The sequence below is a fragment of the Amblyomma americanum genome, chromosome 3 (genome assembly GCF_052857255.1).
Source record: "Amblyomma americanum isolate KBUSLIRL-KWMA chromosome 3, ASM5285725v1, whole genome shotgun sequence".
Taxonomy (NCBI): Eukaryota; Metazoa; Arthropoda; class Arachnida; order Ixodida; family Ixodidae; genus Amblyomma; species Amblyomma americanum.
In genome coordinates this window covers 19,134,688-19,140,323 of record NC_135499.1, presented here as the reverse complement: position 1 = coordinate 19,140,323, position 5,636 = coordinate 19,134,688, and positions in this window count along the sequence as shown.

Here is a 5,636-nt window from a genome sequence, read left to right as displayed (position 1 = left end):
TCGACGACTTGTAAAATCGGTGTTCGTGACTTTTGCTAGTTTCGATCTAAAACGATGTATCCCGTTGTTTTGAGCCGGAATACAAGTTTTCGCGCAGTTCTGAGAGAAAAATTTTAGAGCTCTCTCTCGTCTACTCTTCAACGACTTGTAAAATCAAAGTGCGTAAATCTCGCTAGTTTCGAGCTAAAACAATGTATCCCGTTGTTTTGAGCCGGAATCCAAGTCTTCGCGCAGTTCTGAGAGAAAAAGTTTACACCTTCCTCTTGTCTACTCTTCGACGACTTGTAAAATCGATGTTCGTGAATCTCGCTAGTTTCGATCTAAAACGATGTATCCCGTTGTTTTGTGCCGGAATACAAGTTTTAGCGCAGTTATGAGAGAAAAAGTTTACACCTTTCTCTCGTCTACTCTTCGACGACTTGTAAAATCGATGTTCGTGAATCTCGCTAGTTTCGATCTAAAACGATGTATCCCGTTGTTTTTAGCCGGAATACAAGTTTTCGCGCAGTTCTGAAAGAAAAAGTACACGTTTCTCTCGTCTACTCTACGACGACTTGTAAAATCGGTGTTCGTGACTTTTGCTAGTTTCGATCTAAAACGATGTATCCCGTTGTTTTGAGCCGGAATACAAGTTCTCGCGCAGTTTTGAGAGAAAACGTTTACACTTTTCTCTCGTCTACTCTTCGACGACTAGTGAAATTGATGTTCGTGAATCTCTCTAGTTTCGATCTAAAACGATGTATCCCGTTGTTTTGACCCGGAATACAAGTTTTCGCGCAGTTCTGAGAGAAAAGCTTTACAGCTTTCTCTCGTTTACTCTCTACGACTTGTAAAACCAAGGAGCGTAAACCTCGCTAGTTTCGATCAAAAACGATGTATAACGTTGTTTTGAGCCGGAATACAAGTTTTCGCGCAGTTCTGAGAGAAAAACTTTACAGCTTTCTCTCGTCTACTCTCGACGACTTGTAAAACCAAAGTGCGAAAATCTCGCTAGTTTTTATCTAAAACGATGTATCCCGTTGTTTTGAGCCGGTATACAAGTTTTCGCGCACTTCTGAGAGAAAAAGTTTACGGCTCTCTCTCGTCTACTCTTCGACTTCTAAAATCTAAGTGCGTAAATCTTGCTAGTTTCGATCTAAAACGATGTATCCCGTTGTTTTGAGCCGGAATACAAGTTTTCGCGCAGTTCTGACAGAAAACGTTTACACTTTTCTCTCGTCTACTCTTCGACGACTTGAAAAATCAAAGTGCGTAAATCTCGCTAGTTTCTAGCTAAAACAATGTATCCGGTTGTTTTGAGCCGGAATCCAAGTTTTCGCGCAGTTCTGAGAGAAAAAGTACACATTTCTCTCGTCTACTCTTCGTCGACTTGTAAAATCGGTGTTCGTGACTTTTGCTAGTTTCGATCTAAAACGATGTATCCCGTTGTTTTGAGCCGGATTACAAGTTTTCGCGCAGTTCTGAGAGAAAAAGTTTACACTTTTCACTCGTCTACTCTTCGACGACTTGTAAAATCAAAGTGCGTAAATCTCGCTAGTTTCGATCTAAAACGATGTATCCCGTTGTTTTGAGCCGGAATACAAGTTTTCGCGCAGTTCTGAGAGAAAAAGTTTACACCTTTCTCTCGTCTTCTCTTCGACGACTAGTGAAATTGATGTTCGTGAATCTCGCTAGTTTCAATCTAAAACGATGTATTCCGTTGTTTTGAGCCGGAATATAAGTTTTCGTGCAGTTCTGAGAGAAAAGCTTTACAGCTTTCTCTCGTTTACTCTATACGACTTGTAAAACCAAGGTGCGTAAATCTCGCTAGTTTCGATCAAAAACGATGTATAACGTTGTTTTGAGCCGGAATACAAGTTTTCGCGCAGTTCTGAGAGAAAAACTTTACAGCTTTCTCTCGTCTACTCTCGACGACTTGTAAAATTGAAGTGCGTAAATATCGCTAGTTTCGATCTAAAACGATGTATCTCGTTGTTTAGAGCCGGAATTCAAGTTTTCGCGCAGTTCTGAGAGAAAAAGTTTACGCCTTTCTCTCGTCTACTCTTCGATGACTTGTAAAATCGGTGTTCGTGAATATTGCTAGTTTCGATCCAAAACGATGTATCCCGTTGTTTTGAGCCGAATACAAGTTTTCGCGCAGTTATGAGAGAAAAAGTTTACACCTTTCTCTCGTCTACTCTTCGACGACTTGTAAAATCAAATTGCGTAAATCTCGCTAGTTTCGATCTAAAACGATGTATCCCGTTGTTTTGAGCCGGAATACAAGTTTTAGCGCAGTTATGAGAGAAAAAGTTTACACCTTTCTCTCGTCTACTCTTCGACGACTTGTAAAATCGATGTTCGTGAATCTCGCTAGTTTCGATCTAAAACGATGTATCCCGTTGTTTTGAGCCGGAATACAAGTTTTCGCGCAGTTATGAGAGAAAAAGTTTGCAGCTCTCGTCTACTCTTCGACGACTTGTAAAATCGAAGTGCGTAAATATCGCTAGTTTCGATCTAAAACGATGTATCTCGTTGTTTAGAGCCGGAATTCAAGTTTTCGGGCAGTTCTGAGAGAAAAAGATTACGCCTTTCTCTCGTCTACTCTTCGATGACTTGTAAAATCGGTGTTCGTGAATATTGCTAGTTTCGATCTAAAACGATGTATCCCGTTGTTTTGAGCCGAATACAAGTTTTCGCGCAGTTCTGAGAGAAAAAGTTTACACCTTTCTCTTGTATACTCTTCGACGACTTGTAAAATTGATGTTCGTGAATCTCGCTAGTTTCGATCTAAAACGATGTATTCCGTTGTTTTGAGCCGGAATACAAGTTTTCGCGCAGTTTTGAGAGAAAAAGGTTACAGCTCTCTCTCGTCTACTCTTCGACGACTTGTAAAATCAAATTGCGTAAATCTCGCTAGTTTCGATCTAAAACGATATACCCCGTTGTTTTTAGCCGGAATACATGTTTTCGCGCAGTTCTGAGGGAAAACGTTTACACCTTTCTCTCGTCTACTCCTCGACGACTCTTAAAATCGATGTTCGTGAATCTCGCTAGTTTCGGTCTAAAACGATGTATCCCGTTGTTTTGAGCCGGAATACAATTTTTCGCGCAGTTCTGAGAGAAAAATTTTAGAGCTCTCTCTCGTCTACTCTTCGACAACTTGTAAAATCAAAGTGCGTAAATATCGCTGGTTTCGAGCTAAAACAATGTATCCCGTTGTTTTGAGCCGGAATCCAAGTCTTCGCGCAGTTCTGAGAGAAAAAGTTTACACCTTCCTCTTGTCTACTCTTCGACGACTTGTAAAATCGATGTTCGTGAATCTCGCTAGTTTCGATTTAAAACGATGTATCCCGTTGTTTTGTGCCGGAATACAAGTTTTAGCGCAGTTATGAGAGAAAAAGTTTACACCTTTCTCTCGTCTACTCTTCGACGACTTGTAAAATCGATGTTCGTGACTTTTGCTAGTTTCGATCTAAAACGATGTATCCCTTTGTTTTGAGCCGGAATACAAGTTTTCGCGCAGTTCTGAGAGAAAAAGTTTACACTTTTCACTCGTCTACTCTTCAACGACTTGTAAAATCAAAGTGCGTAAATCTCGCTAGTTTCGATCTAAAACGATGTATCCCGTTGTTTTGAGCCGGAATACAAGTTTTCGCGCAGTTCTGAGAGAAAAAGTTTACACCTTTCTCTCGTCTTCTCTTCGACGACTAGTGAAATTGATGTTCGTGAATCTCGCTCGTTTCGATCTAAAACGATGTATAACGTTGTTTTGAGCTGGAATACAAGTTTTCGCGCAGTTCTGAAAGAAAAAATTTACAGCTTTCTCTCGTCTACTCTCTTCGACTTGTAAAATCTAAGTGCGTAAATCTTGTTCGTTTCGATCAAAGACGATGTATCCCGTTGTTTTGAGCTGGAATACAAGTTTTCCCGCAGTTCTGAGAGAAAATCTTTACAGCTTTGTCACGTCCACTCTCGACGACTTGTAAAATTGAAGTGCGTAAATATCGCTAGTTTCGATCTAAAACGATGTATTCCGTTGTTTTGAGCCGGAATATAAGTTTTCGCGCAGTTCTGAGAGAAAAAGTTTACGGCTCTCTCTCGTCTACTCTTCGACTTGTAAAATCGATGTTCGTGAATCTCGCTAGTTTCGATCTAAAACGATGTATCTCGTTGTTTTGAGCCGGAATACAAGTTTTCGCGCAGTTTTGAGAGAAAAAGGTTACAGCTCTCTCTCGTCTACTCTTCGACGACTTGTAAAATCAAATTGCGTAAATCTCGCTAGTTTCGATCTAAAACGATGTACCCCGTTGTTTTTAGCCGGAATACATATTTTCGCGCAGTCCTGAGGGAAAACGTTTTCACCTTTCTCGCGTCTACTCTTCGAAGACTTGTAAAATCGGTGTTCGTGAATCTCGCTAGTTTCGATCTAAAACGATGTATCCCGTTGTTTTCAGCCGGAATACAATTTTTCGCGCAATTCTGAGAGAAAAAGTTTAGAGCTCTCGCTCGTCTACTCTTGACGACTTGTAAAATCAAAGCGTAAATCTCGCTAGTTTCGAGCTAAAACAATGTATCCCGTTGTTTTGAGCCGGAATCCAAGTTTTCGCGCAGTTCTGAGAGAAAAAGTTTACACCTTTCTCTTGTCTACTCTTCGACGACTTGTAAAATCGATGTTCGTGAATCTCGCTAGTTTCGATCTAAAACGATGTATCCCGTTGGTTTGAGCCGGAATACAATTTTCCGCGCAGTTCTGAGAGAAAAATTTTAGAGCTATCTCTCGTCTACTCTTCGACGACTTGTAAAATCAAAGTGCGTAAATCTCGCTAGTTTCGAGCTACAACAATGTATCCCGTTGTTTTGAGCCGGAATCCAAGTCTTCGCGCAGTTCTGAGAGAAAAAGTTTACACCTTCCTCTTGTCTACTCTTCGACGACTTGTAAAATCGATGTTCGTGAATCTCGCTAGTTTCGATTTAAAACGATGTATCCCGTTGTTTTGTGCCGGAATACAAGTTTTAGCGCAGTTATGAGAGAAAAAGTTTACACCTTTCTCTCGTCTACTCTTCGACGACTTGTAAAATCGATGTTCGTGAATCTCGCTAGTTTCGATCTAAAACGATGTATCCCGTTGTTTTGAGCCGGAATACAATTTTTCGCGCAGTTCTGAGAGAAAAATTTTAGAGCTCTCTCTCGTCTACTCTTCGACAACTTGTAAAATCAAAGTGCGTAAATATCGCTGGTTTCGAGCTAAAACAATGTATCCCGTTGTTTTGAGCCGGAATCCAAGTCTTCGCGCAGTTCTGAGAGAAAAAGTTTACACCTTCCTCTTGTCTACTCTTCGACGACTTGTAAAATCGATGTTCGTGAATCTCGCTAGTTTCGATTTAAAACGATGTATCCCGTTGTTTTGTGCCGGAATACAAGTTTTAGCGCAGTTATGAGAGAAAAAGTTTACACCTTTCTCTCGTCTACTCTTCGACGACTTGTAAAATCGATGTTCGTGACTTTTGCTAGTTTCGATCTAAAACGATGTATCCCTTTGTTTTGAGCCGGAATACAAGTTTTCGCGCAGTTCTGAGAGAAAAAGTTTACACTTTTCACTCGTCTACTCTTCGACGACTTGTAAAATCAAAGTGCGTAAATCTCGCTAGTTTCG